Source organism: Heterocephalus glaber, unplaced genomic scaffold (assembly GCF_053883595.1).
Source record: "Heterocephalus glaber isolate CG9 unplaced genomic scaffold, H.glaber_assembly_v1.0 deba00001498, whole genome shotgun sequence".
In the NCBI taxonomy this organism is placed as follows: domain Eukaryota; kingdom Metazoa; phylum Chordata; class Mammalia; order Rodentia; family Bathyergidae; genus Heterocephalus; species Heterocephalus glaber.
In genome coordinates, this window is record NW_028258321.1 from 1,157,668 (window position 1) to 1,178,114 (window position 20,447).

Here is a 20,447-nt window from a genome sequence, read left to right on the forward strand (position 1 = left end):
TGGGCTTCTCCTCTTCCCAGACCGGGGGACCCTCTCCATATGGTCCCTAAGAATTTGAGCTTAGTCTAGGCGTGACTTGTGCTGAGATGGAAAGTCATAGACTCAGTAATTTATACACAAAGAAAGTGTATTTATTGCATGGTCCTGGAGGCTGAGACTTCCAAGATCATGCCTGTCTCTGCTGAGGGCTTTCTTGCTGAGCCACAGCGGACCATGGCACTGCATAGCAAAGGGTGTGTGAGGGGAGTGAGCTAGGGCTGACCTCGCCTTTATAACAAATCCATTAGGCTAACAACATCCACCTGTCCACAGAGCAAAGCCTTCAAGACTTACTCATTTGTTCAAAGACTCAACCTCTCAACGCTATAGCACTCGATTAAGGTTCCAGTACATGAGCTTTGGGGGGCTTATTCAAAACATAATAAGGAGTGAAGAGAGTTTTGTGCTTGTAAGATTTTTTATTTTCATAGTTTTATTGAGCTATGAGCATTATATTTTATGTGTAGACAGTATCAAGTTTTGACACACACATGAAACCATAGCACAACCAATGTGGTGAACATTTCCTCCTGCCCCTCACCTCCTTAAAGCAACCACTGATTGTTTTTTACCTCTTTGTATTTGTAATATAATATAAATGGAATTACAGTGTTCATTTTCATCTGACTCCTTTTAACAAAATTATTTTATGATTCTTCTATGTAAAATATTAAAACAGTAGTCTCGGTTCAACATTCAGCCCTGTCATCTGCTATTGGTGAACATTGTCTACCATTTCCTTCTGATGTTAAATTATCTTTTCTTATCAAATTCTTTAAGCAACAACCTCCTTTCCCCTCTTTCTCTATATATCTGTCCCCTTCATTGAGATAAAGAATTCTTCAGAACAAAACTTCCTCCTTTTCTTCCTGTCTTCACCTTTTCCCTTGTAGTCTCAGGGATGAGGTGTGTACCTGGACTCTAGTTTTATTGCCTTCTTTCTCATCACTGTTTTGATCTATCACCTATCTTCTTTTTGTGTTTTAACCCTATAGTTTTCCTACTGGTATAGCAACATGTGTCTCTCAAGGAAAATACAGTGTGCTCGGAACTCAGTGTTGTACAATTTGTGCAATCAGATCCATGGTTCCATGGTACATCAAGAACTGGAGACTTTTGCTCACTGATCCTGTGCCATGTCTCACTCATTTCAGACCTTGGGAAAATCATAAATCTGTAAGCCCCTCAGTTTCATTTGTGGAAAACTAGCAGTTCTGCTTTCCTAGCTGATTGTGCAGAGTTTAAGGAGGAATTACTTTGGAACTGCAAAGTAGTACACACACACACACACACACGCATACACACACACAGATGTCATCCTCAGGTTAAATTAAATAACAATAATATAGCAAGTGTGATGAAAAGAACACAACATTGTACTTTAGAAAAAAATCTATTTTCTATCACTCTGCAAACATTGCAGCCTAACTGTAAATGTGCTAGTGCAAACCTTCATCTGGTACTCAGTAAATAAAAGGTTCCCTGTCAAAAATTTTACTGTCACGTATTGTTAATTAGATTCCAGCTGTTGTGTTTCTTAACTATGCCTCACGATTATCTTTTCTCCAATTCAAATTGATTGCTACTTTAATTACTCCAAAGAGTGAACTAGTGTTCTAATCCCTTTCACTGCCTGTGAGACTTGACAAGCTTCTTGGGTGGAAATCTACACTGAAACACAAATTTCTCTGCTTGCCGGGAACTACCAAAAACTTCCCTTTCTGTGAATTTTCTGAACTTCTTTGTTTAGGTGATACTTTAAGTAGAAAATTGAAGAGAGAGATGTAGAGTCTTTACTACACTTGTTTATACCAATTTATGGGGACAAAGCATTGATGCTGATACTGCAAACACTTGTGTCTGAGCTTCTAGCTTGACATCATTATTTACCACATGTTTCAGTGAGTCTAAGGAAAGAGCAAGCGTGGAGGTTCATTGTAGGTGTCAGCTTCGCTGGCTGAAGGGATTCCCAGGTAACTGATAAAATATAATTTCTGAGTATGTGTGTGAGTATGTCTCTGGAAGAGATTAGCATTTGAATCAGCACTGAATAAACAAGATCTGAGCTCACTGGTGTTCATGAGCATCAACCAATCTTTTGAGGTCCTGGACAAGAGAAATAAGCAGACGAGGGGAAAATTCTCTTTTCCAGAGATGAGTTATTCATCTTCTCCTACCCTTGGACATCAGAATTCCAGATTCTTAGGTCTTCAGACTTATCAGCACCTTTCCTAACTCTCCAAGGTTTTCAGGTTGAGGCTCAAGCTGGATTATGTCACCAACTTTCTGGTACTTCAGCTTGTACATGGTGTCATGAAACCTGGCCTCCATAACTGAGTCAACCACCTCCCATAATGAATCTCTAGCTATCATTTCTATGTGTCTGGATAACTCTGTAATAATAGAGTAAGGCACTCATTTAGTGCACTCAATCTTCATTTAAGCAATGTTTTCATTTTCTCAAGATCTGTCCCCAAACACATTTACAAAAAGCCCACTCAGTGTGACCCAAGTGTAGGAAACAGAAAGTAGGTGATTGCTAATTAGTAGTCCTCTTCATCATAATTATTATGAAGGGTTCAAGGAATTTAAAATTCAACTAATCAAAAATTAAATCGATGTGTGATTGAGACAGATATATGTGTGTGTGTGTGTGTGTGTGTGTGTATATATATATATATCAAGATAGCTGTACCCCAAGAATGGGGAAAATAGAAGATTTGGTGAAGAATATGCTAGTGAGAAAGGCTTAGCAGAATGAGGGATATAAATTGAGCTTTGCTTTTCAGTGGGATTTAAACAGAACAAACTGTAAGAGAACTATCCAGTTTGAAATTGAAGGGTAAGATATTTGAGGCTTTAGTTTGAGTATATATTTTGCTTCTCCCTTTTTATATCTTGCTTTCTAGGAAGATAACCCCAAATGTGTAATAATGCCTGATCTTACAGTCTTCATATAATTGAAATGGTGCTTAATCGTTCAGATTGGCCTTGAGCTCATCTTCTGGCCTATGATTCTCTTCATCCAGGAAGACAACCCCTTCAGGCCCTCACTGTTTTCTAGAGAGAAAATATTTTCTTTTTTTTACACAAAATTCACATTTTATTTAGATAGAAATAAAATATACAAAATTTTCTTCACCAAAAATAACAGCAATATTTTCTGCATTATTTCTAGATAAACCACAAAACATTCATTTTGTAGGTTTTCAGTTTTGCTTATAAATCAAGATGAGGTAGTAGATAAGAGTCACAGAAAAAGACAAGAAAATAGACAAGTCAGTTGCCTGTATGGATGGCCTCTGATTCTGTCTCGACAATGAAGCAGAAGTGTTCAACATTTACCTGCTAGAAAGCTAATGAAGATGTAGGTTCCACAAAGGAATGTAAACAGCAATAACCAGATGTGGAATAACAATGGGAAGTGCTTCCATTCAAGTTTAAACTGTAAACTCTTCTTTTAAATTCACTTAATAAAGACAAAATCTACATTGAAATCTGGTAGGCTCATAAACTTCTCTTTAGTAATTTCCTTAATTGCTCATTACATTTTTAATAACATACTTAAAACTCCTACTAATCACAGGTCAATGATGGCTTTCACCATAAGATTTTATAAGACTCATTCTTTTCTCCCACACCACCTCAAAATTCATTTCTTCAAAAACTGACAACTCAATACTTGAAAGTGGATCCACAATGACAGTGTGTTGTCTAAAATGACTTAATAAAACAATTCCATAATGCCACCAGCAGAGGTCATGCCAAAGCGAAGTGTGGCACTTACAATGCTGTCTTCTGCCATTCTTTTGTTGTTGTTGTTGTTGTTTTTGGTACCAGGGAAAGAACTCAGGACCTTGCACTTGCGAGGCAGGTGGTGGAACCATGCATGGAGAAGAACAGACAGGTCTCAGGTGCATGAGGGTTCAGAGGGGCCATTTAAATATGGAGATTATCAATGGTTAATATATCCAATGACAGGCCTGTGGGCTAACATATTCAGTGATTAGGTGGCATACATACCCCTTTATAGCTTTTCTTTCAAACAGCAAATATAAGAAGAATCCCACTGTAAAAGTCTCTTAGATATTTTGAACAGTTCCTGAATTATCTGTAGGAAGCTCTGATTTAGTTGTACATTGTTTGATTATATGTGTCCACCATTAAATCTAGATCATGTTTTATATCAAAATTTATGTTAAGAAAAGCCAAGTTACTTGACCTTTGGTCTGCCAAAGTGTTCCTCAAGTATGCTTTGAGACACTTTTGTCCATTTTCATGGCCATCATTCTCAACTTTCATCACAGGAAGAATACACAAGACCTTCAGCAAGGCATACACATTAGGAAAAAACTTAATTTCAGGCAGATGGAGGGCTTCATAAATAGTAGATGGGAGCTCTACGTCTTTCCCTCTATGTTTTCATTTGATTCTCCAACAATGCAGTTTACCACGAAATTTACCAGGGAGTTTCATGTGAATATCAAGTTTGGTTGCCAAATTTGTGGCTTCCTCAAACCAAAACTCGTGATAATCTTCAAAATTTTCCATCACTTCATTGAGTGAGTGTAATGCAGCAAACTACTGTCTGCAAAGAAGACATCAGAAGTTTTTCCCTGGCGATTTTTCCCAAAGGCCCTTGTAAAAGATAAGACATTTTTAAGAACAACAATGGTAACAATAAAATCAAAATCTGCTACTGCACTACAGAGTGCAAATGCTCGGCCAGCTGTCCAGTTATTCCACCTAATATTGGTGTCACTATTTATACCAGCTAAACATAAAACAAGTGCTTGCAGGAGGTCCACTAAAACTTCAAAAGCATCATGCCTGCCTGTCCACTGAGAATGACTTATTTCCTCCAGTTCTTTACCCCTTTCTTCACTGTTCTGGAAAAGAACTGAAATTACATTGTCAAGTTCTAAAAGTAGTTGTGGAGATCGATGGAAAAAAGAACAAACTTCCTCAGTTGTTCCTAATCCAACTGATACTCCCACCGCAGGCACTGACTTTGCCAACTGCATGTTTAAGGCACAGGAAGAGCAGAGCATGTAGATAGCTTGGGATATTTTCCTAGAAGTCTAGAAGCAACAACTTTCATTTTAGAAGAAAATCCACTGGATAAAATATAAGCCTGGCCACGACAATACTCCATATTTAGTCCCCACTTCTCAGTTATTGTGTGAAATTTCACAGCCAAACTTTCCACATCAGCTTCATAAGGCAGGAAGCTCACAAACCCTCTCTCAGGTTGAGATTCATCAACAAACCTCACCAAGACAGGTAAGTGCTCTTCCCCTGCTATGTCCACCACATCAACAGTGATGATGGAAAAGAAGTGTGAGTCTCTCACTTCCCTGAGGAGTTCTTCCTGAGTACAGCTCTCACAGATCTCTAGCATCTGCTTCTGCTCTGCTTTTGAGCAGAACAATGTGTTAATGGCTGTGGTCTCCAGGTGCTTTCTCAGAACCGCTTTGCCAGAATTTATCCTGCACTCCAACAAAGCTTGAAAGCTACCAGGCATAAAGAAACCTTCTGGGATTTCGTGGGTCTCATGCCCATCCAGAGGTATGTCTTGTTTTCCCATAAGAATCAAAATTTCAAATAGAGACTTTCAGGATTCTTTGTTTTCCTTTGCTTCAAGGGTCAAAGGTAAATGTCTTCATCCTGCTCATGCCCCTGCACTTCGGCACTGGGATTCTGAGCATTGCTATTGTTTGTTTCTTTATGTTTCTGTTCCTGTTCAGAAGTTTCATCAATTTTTTTCTGTTTCAGTGTCCTGATTTCATTTTCATTCAATTCTTTTATTCGTTTTCTGTGTCTACTATGTGGATTGTTCAAATGCCTGGTAAGATTAAATATTGTTGGTATTGCATTGTCTCCAAGAACAGTCCTGTAAGGCCTCACCCAATGACTCCACAAGTATCTGCTTCAATTAATTTTGAGAAATAAAATAACCCAAATCATTCTTTAGTTTTCTGATGCCTCTGCAAAATGTATAGTTCTACAGATTGTAGAGGTCTCAAAGTGTTTGGCATGCAGCCGATAATGTTTATTTAGCTGATCAGGTGTTTTAGCTTCGAAGTCTGCTCTCCTACAATTCTCCACCCACTTCCAGCGTCTGGCCAGATCCTGCGGAAAACTGACTAAGGCAAGGTCCAGCTGCATGCTCTTCCATGTGCAGTTGGGGCCACGCAGAAGTTCGGCATTGTTATCTGGGCCAGAGAGGGGAGCCGGGCCGGAGAGGGGAGCCAGGCCGGTGCGTGGGGAAGAAAATGTTTTCTTAGAACCCTATCAAACCCAGTTTGATTGAGTTCCTGATTCAAACTTGGAAAATGAGCCAACTCCCTAGGGTTTTTGCCCTTGGCACCAGAAATAACATTTGGATCGGCCTCCTTATGGGGTAAAATCAAGAACACATGAAACCAGGGCTCTACCAGTGGTGTACTGGGCTTTGTGGAGAAAGCTCCAACACAAGAGGAGGACATCTTTTTTTTTTCCCATTAAGTTTATTGGTACATTTTCAGTATAAAATACAGTTACACACATCATTGGGATTGTGTACATTTACATGATGTATCTTGGTTCTTATTTTTTCCCCTTCCCCTGGCCTCCCTTCACCCCCTCTACCCTTCCCTATTTGCAAAGACCTGGTTTCCATTTTTTGTCTTTTCTGATATTTTTTATTTTCCCTTTTGTCCTTTCCCCTACCACTCCCACTTCCCCTGCTCCTTTAGACCTTTTCTTCCTATTACACAATATCAATTATACATTTTTTAAAATTACAATATCAAGAGCTAGGAGACATTACCACAGATTTTGCAGAATTTAGAAGGATATAGAAAGCATATTACAAAAATCTGTTTTGAAATAAATTTGACAACTTCTAAGAAGTACCTTGGAAGACAAATTAATGAAACTAACTCTGGAGGAAATTTAAAATTTGAATAGCGCCTATTAAAGAAAGTATATTCCTAGCTTGAAAACCTATCTATATGACAACAGCAGGCTCATATACATTTTAACTGATAAATTATATCAAACATTTAAAGCAGAAAAAAGAAGGAACACTTCTCCTCTCATGTTAGGAAATCAACATTGTGCTAATCCTAAAACTGGATAAAGATAATAGAAGAAAAAATATGAACATAGAAAGAAATTTGTTTAACAAAACAAACTCTTAGAAGTCAGATCTGGCAGTATGTAGAAAGCGGTTTTGTTATAGGGATGGCAGTGTTGGTTCAGCATTGGAAGATCCACCCCCAAAAGTCACCATTTTAACAGAGAAAAGGAAAAAGCCATATGATCCTGTCACTAGTTAGAGAAAAAGTATTGGACTAAATTCTACAGCTGTTCATGGTAAAAGCTATCAGGAAGCTAGAAGTAGAACAGAACCTTCTCAACAGATTAAAGACATGTACTCCATACTTCCAGCAAAAATGCCTTATATGAATGGAGAAGATACAATGCTTTCTCCTTAAGGTGGGGAACAAGGACAGACATGCTTACTCTTTATCTGTCCATTAAACTTTGAAACCTAGGCCCCACCAAAATAGTCTGGCAATAAAATGACACAATTAGGATAGGATCGTCAAGGTAGGAGCAAAATCTTTATATGTAGATGATCATCTACAGATAAAATACTAAGAAATCTCTAGGAGCCCCTAGAACTTGTATTTGAATTTAGCAGGATTAGAAAGCACAAGGTATATATAAAAATTCAGGTCTGTGTATACTTGCTATAAATGAAGAATTGGATATTGAAATTTAAAAGTTATGTAGGAGTACAAAGGACCTAGAAAAGTTAAAAACAAAAACAAAAACAGTGTTGGAAGATGTTTAGTACCTAATTTTAAGACTTCTTCTAAAGCTACAGTAATCAAGGCAGTGTTGGTGTGAGGGAAGACATATAGATCATTTGACTAAAACAGAGAATCTAGAAATAGAATCATACATATATGCTCCACTTAGTTTTGAAAGATTATTTAACATTAGCATTTTATAGAATATAAACTCAATTCAAGAGCCAAGGAAGAGATAGTGTTTTCAGCAAATGGCACTAGAACACCTGGTATCTGTGTATAAATTAAACCTCAACCCTTTATTTCCATACATGAAAATAACTTGAAGGGATCTATGAACCCTAAATATGAAAGCCTAAAAGTATAAAACTTTAAGAAGAAATTATAAGGGAAAATGTTTATAAATTCAGAGTAGGTGAGAACTACCTAGGATACAAAAGACATGATGTATAAAAGGAAAAAATTGATAAATGAGATTCCATCAAAATTTAGAACTTTAAATGACATCATTAAAATGAAAAGTAGTCCTTAAACAGACCATATTTACAATGCATATAACCTATGACCAGAATATATAAAGAATTCTTAGACTTATTAATAGACAACCCAATTAAAAAGTAGACATAAGAACATGATAAATAGCAAGTATAGCACAAAGAAAGGTATGCAACTCTAGGATCAGACAAGTTCTAATCAGTACAATAACAAGGTTGAATTATACACTCACTAGGGAGATGAATTTAAAAGTTTTAAAAGCCTTGTCATGACTTTTTCTTTTTGTTGGATTCTCCCCCATTGCGTTTAATTTGTCACACCCAATGGATTCATTCTGCTGGGTTTCCTGGGGTTGGGATCCTCATTGTCTTTTCCTAGGGTATTGTCTAAAATTTTTTGGAGTGCCGGTTTGATATTCATGAAGTTCCTGAGGTGCTCTTTAATCATGAAAGTATCTTATTTCTCCATCAATTTTGAAAGATAGTTTTGCAGGGTACATCAATCTGGGTTGGAGGCTGTTTTCTTTTAGGACTTGAAATACATCACTCCAAGCTCTTCTTGCCTTGAGGGTTTGAATTGAGAAGTCTGCTGTGATTCTGATGGACTTTCCTTTGTATGTGATTTATTTCTTTTCTCTCCTGCTTGTAGAATTTTGTTCTTCTGTTGGATTTCTGGAATCCTAACTATTATATGCCTATGTGTAGATTTTTTTTGATCAAGGCTAGCTGGAATCTCATATGCCTCACTTAACTGTATGTCAAATTCTTTTCCCCTCCTTGGGAAGTTTTCTGCCATCACTTCTGTGAACAGTTTTTTTTATGTCATCTGCACTCTCTCCTCTTTCTTCATTGACTCCAATCAGTCTTATGTAATTCTTCTTTGCATCATCTAGCAGCTGCTGGATTGTTTTCTCATGTTCCTTTACAATTTTAAAGCAATTTTTCTTTTCCTGGTCATTAATTGCAATCTTTTCTTCTATATGTGAAATTCCATCCTCACATTGGTTCATTCTGCTACACAGACTTTTGATGGAGTTTTTAATCTCCTGGAAATCTGTTTGTATCTGTTTTATGGATTCCATTTGTTTCCTATGTTGGTATTCCATAATTTTCCTTAGATCCTCTATTTTTAATCTGTGTCCTCTCTAGATTTATTAATCATGTCTTGCACCATGAGCACAATATTTGCTGTTATGTGAGTAATTATTTCTGATTTCATTTTTCCCAGATCCTCTTTTATTTCCAGTTCAGAGAGTCCCGGTGGTTGAGTATCAGATTGTTCCATCTCCTTTCCCTTTGGGGTTGCTGTAGGTGATCCAGAAATCTGTTTTTGAGGCTTGTTTACATGTTTTCTCATTTCCATGGGTGGAGGATGCTTCTGGCACCCACGTGGCTCACCTTCTCTTCCCTAGGAGCTTGGGATAGTGGCTCAGAGGAGGACATCTTGATGGTCGTCTGATTTCAAAAGTCCACCTTAAAAAAATAACTGTTTTCAAGTTCTTTCATTTTTTCTAGTACAGGGGATTTAAAGCAATCCTTCACATCGAACTACACTGCCAGCCCCTTTTGGTTTTATTCTGAGATGGAATCTTCCTAAATCACTAAGTTGCACAGGGCAGGCATGAACTTGTAATCCTTCTGCCTCAACCTCCCATATGCTGAGATTATAGTCAAGGGCCACCACACCAGAGCTGTTCTACTGTTCTCTTAGCCTGCTCTCTTTCTGAGTTATTAAGCTCAAGTTTTTGTGTTTGTTTTCTGTATCCATTTTTAACCAAAAATTGTTCTGATAGGCTTCAAGTTAATGATTGCATCAAATTTGACACAAGATTCCGGCCCTTGAATAATCTTCACAGTACCATGCAGTAACTTGGTTTAAATCAGAGAAATGCATCCCCTGTGGGCAGATGCAGCCCAGTGAGGGCTATGAGGACCTGCGCATCACAAGCTGGATTCTACTCTCTGCCAGCCTCAAAGCCAGCACACAACCTTAGGCAAGCACACTTAGCATGGATGGTAAGCACCACTACATTTTAAATTTTCTCTCCATTTCCCAGTTCTATTTGGGTCTATAGGAAGCATTTTTGGATGGTCACAGAGAAAATCTGTTGATGATGACCTCCATAATAACTAACAAATAGCAGAACTTTGAGAGAGAGCAAAGGATAGTACAAAAATAAGTGTGTGAATGAGTGGGTGAAAGGACTTACTAGCCTTTTGACATTTGAATCTTACAAGTAGAAAACATGTAAGAGATGATTCCTAACTCATTAACACCCTTTTACATTTACATTAGGTTGAAGTACCAACTAACGTTCCCAGGGAAAGTGCTAATTGGTGTGTACAAATAGTGCTACGGAGATAAACGAAGCTCTGTTGAAAAGAAAGAGCTCACAGTAGGGAAAGCTGGGCTTGAACAGATTTGGTTTTGCTTTACGGACTACATGCTCATGACACTACCTGTAGAGGGCGCTGTAGCACTCAGTGAAAATTTTCCCCAAATTTTCCAAATCAGAGAACTGATTTCCTGTGTGTTTTAAGAAGCTGGGCTGTTCACCTTGAGGCATAAATATATAAACATTTTTGTGCAAGTTTTCTTACAGAAGAATGTAATTTAGGTTATTTACTAAGAGAAGGAGAATGTGTTTCTCCATTCAGGATTGCCCAGGGCCGAGGATTGCCAGTAGGAGGAAATTTCAGGGCTGAAATGGGTAAATCTAAGGTGAATGAGGAGGAGCTGGTCAGCCCACCCATGGCGTCTGGCAGTCTTCCTGAAGACAGAGCTAAGATGAGAGGGTGAACTTCCTCTGGATGTCAACATTCTTCAGGCCACAGATTTAATAGCTCCACTGCTCAGATGCAGAGTTATACAAACAATCTCTAAGGGATGGAGGTGGCTTATAACTTGGGCTATTAATCAATCAATGACACAATGCTTACCACCTAACGCAGCTAAAGACACACCCCTGCCCCGTGATTGTGGAGTGTCAGACCATGCCCAAAGCCTCTTTCTGATCTTCTTTGTCTTTTTCCAAATAAAGACAAGACATGGAAGGTATCCTAACATTCACGGCAGAGCTCGACTTCTAAAGTGAGCTAGAGTCTGTGTTCGAATCTCGGCTGAATAGTTTTCCAGCAGTATGATCTCTGTGAAGTTACTTAACCTCTCTGTGTTTTGGTCTTCTCATCTTTGAAGTGAGAATATCAGTTATTAATTTCCAGGACTTTAGTAAGGCCAACATGACAGGGATAAGTAAGAATGAGAGAACTCAGTATCTGTTAGCTATCACTGCGAAGTCACACCCGGGATAAGTGCCCCAGTGTCTTCCAATTGCCTTTCAAACCACACCAGTTTTCCCTCAGCCCTCAAAGCCCTCCTTGCCCTTAGTCCCTGCCTCTTCCCCATCCTCCACTCTTTTCCTGACCTTAATTCTAGACATGCAGAACTCCAGCCCACTCCGTCAGACGTCATAATTTTTGAATTTTCCTGGAACACACACACTGTGCTCTCTTGGCAGGTATCTTTCTTACTCCTGAGTTCACAAACTCTGATGAGCCCAGAAGTTAGGAGCTTCAGGATTAGAAGTCAGTTTTAAGCATGACAACCGGTCTCTCAGTGGGGATTCTGGGAGAATTATGTTTATTTTCTATTCCTCAGTTTTTTAACTTACAAATGGGCTTTTAAAAGAATCACAAGATAGTTATAGGATTTAAAAATGACACGCATGCATGCTTAGCAACAGAACCTATTAACAGCCTCAGTAAGCAAAACTTTGTATTATTACCTGACAATTTTATTTTCCTTGTGAAGTCTTCAATAGTGCTTCAGGGCAGAGCTGGTCACCTTGCTCTCTAAGATTCTATGCATAGAATTCTATTCTATTATATACCATTGTAATAGCACTTATTAAACCATATGCTAATTGAATGATTACAGGCTGTTTCTTTGTTGGACTGGAAGCTGAATGATGCAAGCGACCTTGACTGATTAATCCCTGTTGTCTTGGTACATAACACAGTTATTAAAAAGATAATTGCTTAATGTGTATTCAGTGAAAGAATAAATGGACAAGGAAAGAAAGTAGATGCACTCTGAATCATTTAATGATAGTGTGGTAGATTCTTATCACATTAACTTGGCTGGGTTTAAACTTCATTTTCCATAATCTTTTCCTAATATATTTCTTGTACCTCAAACTACAGGAAATCTTCTGCCCTAGGTGTGCAATGCAGAAGCAATCCCTGTTGGTTATATTCAGAGGCTTGGGAGCATCTCCTATGTGTTTTCACCCTCTGGCCACCTAGCTGGGTTGGGCTGCTTACCCATATCTTCTCTGGTACCAACTGCTGCATCTCCACATTCGAATTTTCACTTTCTGGGACAAAAGAATATGTACTTCCGTGATGTGAGGCATCACCCTCTCCTCCTGTCTCTCAAGGTTGAGGCAAGCACAATAACAGCCTGGCATTGTTCCAGTTCCCCATGGACTCCGCATCAGCCCTGTGGCTTCCTGTTTGCTCTTTTCAAGTTCTGCCTGCTTTGCCCCTTTCTAATTCTGACTCAGAAATAGTCATCTCATGAAGAGTGTTTAGCTAGCTCAAACGGTTATGTTCAATAACCAACGGTAAACCATGCTTGTATATGTGTGTATGAGCGCACACACACTGTGTGTGTGTGTGTGTGTGTGTGTGTGTGTGATCCATGTCTCTCAGTGGCTGGGCTTTTCTGTTCTAACTGTGACACGATATGAATATCAATGGGAATGTAACTTAAGGGCTATAATACAGGGTTCTACAGAAGGAGAAAATTCTGTGGATCAGCACTGGAGAAGGCTTCCTGAATGAGAAAAATCATACAATGGGACTTGAAGTATGAGGATGAATTAACTGGGTACAGAGAACAGCCAAGGACCCATTCTTATAGGGATGCAGGGATATATTGAAGTAATCCATATTAATACTAATTTTTATATGCTAAATGCCCCCCCAAAATGAAAAGTTGAAGTCCTAAGTCCCAGTACTTCAGAATATGAACTTTGGAACAAAAGGAACATCACAGAAATAATGAAGTAAGATGATCTTATACTGAAGCAGTGACCCCTAATCCAATATGACATATCTTGATTATACAATGACCGTGTGAAAACAGAGACATGTATATGTCTACCCATAACATCATGTGACAGTAAACATACAGATTGGATTTACGATGCTTCAAGGCAAAGGATACCAAAGATCGCCAATAAATTCTCACAGTCTTGGAAGCAGCAACTTCAGGGAATGTTCAGCAGTTTTTATAGAGTATCACCCTGTCAAAAGCTTGATTTAAGACTCTTACCTTCCAGAATAAAAAAAAAAATTGTTATAACCACAGTATGTGGCACATTGATACAGCAGCCCTAGGAAGTAGTAGACTAGTAGAGAGTCTGCTCTTAATTATGTAAAAAGTGCAAGTCACTATCAGACCAATGTGGTTAGACCTGTACAAAATGTGTTAAGTATAAATGTTTTAGTTAAGATTACACCCAATGTTTAGCATGCAGTATTTTATTTCCAAGACGCTCTCTGCTTTTGCCACAGTGTACTGGGTTTTTGCAAATGGTCAACCCAACACTGGAATGCTTAATGTAAAGCAGACCAATGATACCATCTAGGACTCCTCACTTTGGAAAGTGACAAACATAATCATAGAAGATTATGCTTTTGCTGAGGTAAATGTCCAAGACACGTCTTTCTGTTATGTGATGGCTTTTGCACCTGTGAAGATTCAGAATGGGATTTCCTTGTGTGATCTTCCTATCCTTTGGAGTCTAACTTTCATATATGCATGGAGAATGAATGATCCAAACCATGGAGAGAATTGTGGCAAGCATTCTATCATTCCAGCCTAAGCGAGAGACGAGTGTTTTCTGCTCGTGTCCACTAACTAGAACGCACACACATGTTCACATTTCATTCAAAGAAGTCTGGGAAATGCTGTCTAACTTTATACTTGGAGAAATGACAAAACAATGAGGAAAGAATGGGCTCTGCTGGAATCTTGTTTAATCTGCAGTTATTTCTTCATTCTGCCATTGTTTTCCTTCCGTCCATTCACACAAAGTTGTCATCAGTATCCAAGGTCTAGATGCTTATGGTTTATGTGACACAATTGAAACATTAAATATGCTGGATTTATGGGCACATTTTTTTCTAAAAATAGCACTGGGCACATGAGCCTAAATAATTCTCCACTGATCTTTGGCTGAATGTTATAGTATTTCAAAAAAGAGTTGTCACCTAAACCAGAAAATGTTTAATTTACAAAATGGTACTTTTTCTGAAAATGCAATACTTATTTTAATAGCAGTATGTTGTGTTTGAAGTACTATTAAATAGCCCTTGAATAATCATGACTTTGATGTAATTTGGTTATTTATTAATTACAGACTATGTAGATTCCTTGTACTATATATATATATATATATATATATATCTTAAAACAAATAAAAATGGATGTGCTATTATTGAGCTATTTCAATGACCCAGTGTCTCAGAGACAGAGAGGTTAAACAATTTGCTGTAGAGATTTGAATTTGTATATTTTTGGCTTTAAAGCTGGCACTGTTTGTTATAGACCGTAATTTATTCTTTTCACACCTTGGTCAAGAGTTTGAATATCGCATTGTAATTGGGAGTCTTCGTGGGTCACCATGGACATGCAATTGCATATTTTTGCCTAGCAACGCAGGCTCTGAAGTGAGGGTCAGGATTTATGTCTGCCAATATCATAGAGGACAAAGCGATATTACGATTGTGTCTTCTGAATGTGAAAAGCACATGCTGTTGTGATTATTAGGCCCGCTGTAGTGCTGTAGTCATGACAGACTCGTGACTTAGTTGGCAGAGGCTATCCGTACCCAGATAAGAAAGGGGTGAGGCTGACGATTAACCTGAGTAAACAGAGTTTAGATTTCACTGTTGAGGTGCGGAGATCACTCAGGTTGTTCTCTTTGAATTTATCAATTTTTCAAAGAATTAGAAAATATAGCATTTCTTAATAAAATATTAAACTTGTTAATTCCCAATAAAGAAGTTCTCCTGCAAGATTATTTTGAGGACAGTAATTTCAGGCTTTCTAAAATGAATCTTGCACCTTAATTGTTATTCATTTGTTGCCTTTCAGCTGAATCCTCCTTGGAACTCCTCAGAGGGGAGAATTCAGGACTTTGTACAGACATAAATTCTTCTCCTGGGCCCTGTTGAGAGTTGAGCCTACTAAAGACTATTCAGGCCCATTAGTACATAGAAGAGATTTTCTCAAGTAATCAGCCATCAAAAATCAGGAAAATTTCACAAACCATCAGTGTCACAGTTGGGAAAGAGGAGCAGGGTTCTAGGAGCTAATACCTGCTCTATAATAATCAAGGTCACTGCTACCTTTCAATCCTTCTTTGGATTTTTGTCAGGGAGTGGTTTTCATTGCAGGCAAAGGCAACATGTGGATCTGTGTTTATGACTCACTGTTTTTTGTGTGTCCAGGATGTTGCCATTGCTTTATGTTCCTTACTTACATCCCTCTTACAGTGGTCACACAAGCTACCTAATGCTATTCTTTTTTTGAAAAATATACAATTGAAGCTCCATGTGGTGAAGTTACTTCTTTTATTTAAATGACACAGTCAGGATGTAAAGCAAAACTGAGGCCCAGATGACCATGTCTTTCCTTTCACTCAGTTATGATCGTTGATTGTCCTCTTCATGTGAAAATCTAGATTCAGAATAGGATAAAGAAATAGACCTGAGACAGAGGGGAAATACATGACTGAGGAAGAAATAAAATAGCATGACTAGGCGGAGACTGTGGGCAGGGTGGAGAGGAGCTGAGAAAAGAGAAGTGGACACTATGATCGTCGGCGAGGCAGAGCCTGCTTTCCTTATTTGCTGCGAGATGCCATGGCCAGACTCTGAGGAAGGAAGCTTACACACCCGACGCCTCCTGGTTCATTGCAGACACACTCGGTGCACATTGGCTTGGCCTCTCTTTCTCTGTGCTGATTATGGCTGAATGTGTCACAAAAAGTGAAGATGAACGTTGTCAAAGGAAAAGATGCAGCACATACAGGTAAACAGGCAGGGAAGAATTTATTTTTATTTGACAAATATATTTAAGGATGCCCAATATAAGTTTCATGACTACTACAAAAGAGAGAGAAATTTGAACTCAACTGTACTGAATCAAGTGGAAAAAACAGTGCTGAGTGCTGAGATGAACTAGTGAAAAGGACCAAGGACATTAGAGGAAAATTAGTCAAAATAATTTGACCATCTGTGTGCGCTAATTGGTGTTTAACAAAAGATAAGCGTCTACCCTCTTACAGAGAATGGGAAATAGGGCCCCATTTTGCCTGATGATTACATTTCCAAACAATGGCAATCAGGTCCTTGAGAAAGATCGCTGTGAGTTAAAACTGGGTAGAAGGTGGGAGAAGATTTAAAATCTCAAGGGCTGGTAAAAACCTGGCAATCATGTTTTCTAAGAACACGAAGAAGGAGGAGCAGAGGTATATAGTTAGGAAGAAACCTGTCTGAAATTTCAGCAGGCTGAGCAGAATATTAGGACAGTCCTGGGCTGCGTCTCCCAATACGGATCTTCTTATTTTGAAGATTGGAAGGCTAGACGATAGCAAAGACAAACTCTGTTTTAAGTAGTTACACGGCAAAACAGCTTCCTGAGTCACAAGTAGCTGGAATGGAGAGGGGTGGAGGAGAAAGTGGCTGAATTTTTTATTGTTGTGGTTAATGAGTAACAATTTGTCATCTGAAGTGTTTGAAATAATCTGATGAAATAAAAGTAGAAATAATTTAAAAAACTGCCAGAAAATTAAAAATGGATGCAGAACTAAAAGGAAAAAGACAGCTGGTAGCTGCTCCTGCCTGCAGTGATTTGGCCTGGGTGATGAACAAAGTCCCCATGTGTGCTGACCCCAGTGAGACGTGGCCTCAACCAGTGCTCAGCGTGGCAGGAAGTGTGCTCAGAAGCAGTGGCTCCCGGATTGGCCTTGCTCCACTATAACAATGTGTGACCTCAGGGTCACTCCCCCAGCCACCCAGGGTACTTTTTTTCAAATCACAACCATTTCAGATACCTGTGGATGCGTGGGAAGAAGGATTGATTTCACATTAGCCAAAGTGAAATTTAACTAAGCAAATCTTCTACAAATAAAGTAGCTCAACAATCAAATAAAAAGAAGGTCCCTGATAGTTTCAGCTTCTGTCAAACAAACGTGGACTTCACCATCCTTCCTGACTGAGTTGGTAGCAGAAGTCAGAAACGCCTTGATGGAACAAAAACGTGATGTAAATGTAAGCATTGATAAGGGTGAATTATGTAAAATAATACATGAACTTGAAGTAAGTTGCATGATTTTAGCATCTACTCCTGAGTTGGGTTACCCAAAAGCATCCCTAGACAAGAACTTCAGCACATGGGGCCCCAACATGAGCTGCGGCTTCTGAGCTGTGGGTGTAGTAGAAGAGAGAAGGTATCAAAGAAGAATTACATCTCAGTATGATGTTTCACATCAGTGCAGGAAGCTCAACTTAAAATTGCTCCTGAAAACAGCTCAGTAAAGCTCCACAGAGGGGACCAGGACACCATGTCTGCACCACACTAGCCCACTGCAGTTTCCCACCAGGGTGAAAATAAGGGTGGCTGCTTTGCTTTTGGGGTTGCTGCATGCTTGGATTTGTGTTTATGTGTCACAATGAATAGGTGTTTAACATTTTCAAATGCTAATGAGAAATCCAAAGCAGCAACATGCTCATAATAAGAGGAACATTGGTGAAGTGTGCTATGCACATGGACAGCAGACTCTGGTCTCATTTCCAGAGTCAGAGACATCAATAATTATCAGAGCTTTCACCACTGAAATGTTTAGTAGTGCTCTCTAACATTTCTCTCTCTCTCCCTTCCTCCCTTTCTCCCTTCCTGCCTCTGTCTCCATCTCTTTTTCCACAGTTATCATCATAATAAATTTCGTTGGAAATGCCCACAGGCACAGCATGTCCTCCACATGCACCTAACAGTTAAAAGTTAAATCAACTGCATTTGAATTCAGGGTCCTGTATCTTCTTGTGCTGCCTCCTTAGACAAGCTCCTTGGTCTCTCTAAGTCTCCCTTTCCTCTACCAGTAGAGACACTGAGTTACAGAGCAATTACATTGCATCTAACATAGTGCAGCCAGCTTTGTAAGTGTTCAGCAAACATCTGCTGCTTCCAGAACCATTCTCTGGTCCATTGGTAAAAGTCTTGTGCTGTTGAAGTCTCAAATCCAACAGCCTCCCCCAGTCTTGCATCTCCTTAAACTGTGTTTCCATGAACCCCCGTGCCTGCCAAGATTTAGCAAAGTCTGTCCAAAGAATGGAGACCTTTCAGTTAAGTGCTAGTGTATTTTGCTGTTTGCTCACAGAGTTGGATTTTGGGAAAATCATTTGTAGTCTTTTCTGAGACCACATATTTTCTTGTGGTCTGTATGTTGATTTTCAAGGTATTTCTCTGCCCCTGGCCGGGCTTGTTGTGGAAATGCAAAGTTTTAAAGAAAAAACTGAGGTCTTTCATAATGTCAACTGATTGGATTTTTCTTAATATTTCTATTTTTATCCCTTTTCGTGTGCTCAGCATTTGCCAAGAAGGCAGTGTGACCCTTGGGACAAGCTGTAAAGCTGGAGAAGACTGAACTGAGCATGTGGAGTAGCTCAGATGTTCCCCGGGGACTGAACTAATGCCGCTGGTAAATGCCGTTACCTTGAAAATATTACATTGGAAGATAAGATTTTGAAAAATGAGGACACAATATGAATATGAACAGTGACATTGAGCTTTAGGTATTAGAGAAAAATTAGAGAAGAGAGCAAACATTCCACCAGCTGGAAGCCTATACTGGGCCTGTCCAGAGGCAGTGTGATCCATCTTAGTATATTAAGCAGAAATGTAAATACTGAAACATTAATGAAGGCAAACGAAGGCAGGGAAGTAGAATTACAAGCTCAGGCTCTGGTTTGCATGTGTACTGTGTGGATAGAGTACAGAGAGAAGTAGAAAAGGGTAAACACGAGGACAATTTCCATGCTGAACTTGTTTTTCTCTTCCTATGTTTGTCAAACCTCACTTATAACATGAGAATACTAGAAAATAGTCATATGTTTTTGTATGGTCCAGTTGGGAACTTTTGAGAAGAGGCATGGGCTTATGTGGGTCTCCCTGGATTTCTGTCTCTCGAGACCACAGCTACACCACGTTTATGTGCAGAGGGAAGAGGGGTCCTTTGGGTGCTGAGTGTGGTGGAGAGGGAGTAGAGTGGCTGACAGGCTGGTGGTTGGGTTTCAGTAAACCCCACGGCTTGATGAATTGAATCCTCTCTTGCAAGCTTAAAAGCTAGCATGGAGTTAGAATTACAGTTAGACAGCACTGTCTGGGTTGGAATGAAGGCAGATGAGACCCTTTGCTCACAAAAGAGGGAGGAAAGCTGGAGTAGGGCCCAGTACACAGGGCTCTTGAGAAGGAGGATTTCTGCTTGTCCAGACCTCTGCAGCTCTCACTGTGCTTCTGCTAATGTTAGACCGAAGTGATTGGCTCGGTTATCTGAAAAGAAATACCCTTGTACAAAGAGCCTGAACGTGACAGGGCCTGTGTGTAAGGCATGAAGCCATCGATTAAATTAGCCAGGGTGGCTGTGGAGATTATGCCCCTGAACATGTACAAAGAAAAGTTAAAAATTGAGCTCAGGTAGGAAATTGCTTGGAGCGTGAACAATCCGAACAGCATTTGCTTCTCAATAATGCAGAAGAGGTACAGGCTGGTTTGTACCAATCTACTTTACTTTTTCATTCTATCATTGAAAAATTCCATTTGCTTTCATCAACGTTGGTTTAAGGAGTTCACCATTAAATTAGGGGTCAAAAATATTGTTAAGCTGGTACTTCGGCTGATATCTATGGGAGTGAACGTTTAATGGCTCAATCAATTAAGGATATAAAGGACATAAGCAGATTGCCCTGTGGGGCCGTTTCCACTTGCACTGTGAAAAACAACTCACGGAAATTATGTTTCAAGTTACCTGAGTGAGGTGGC

General features: G+C 39.2%; 1 pseudogene; it reads right to left on the minus strand.

Moving 5' to 3' along the window:
* Positions 1 to 2,241: 2,241 nt before the first annotated feature.
* LOC101720643 (52 kDa repressor of the inhibitor of the protein kinase-like) lies at positions 2,242 to 6,248 on the minus strand (annotated as a pseudogene).
* Positions 6,249 to 20,447: the final 14,199 nt, after the last annotated feature.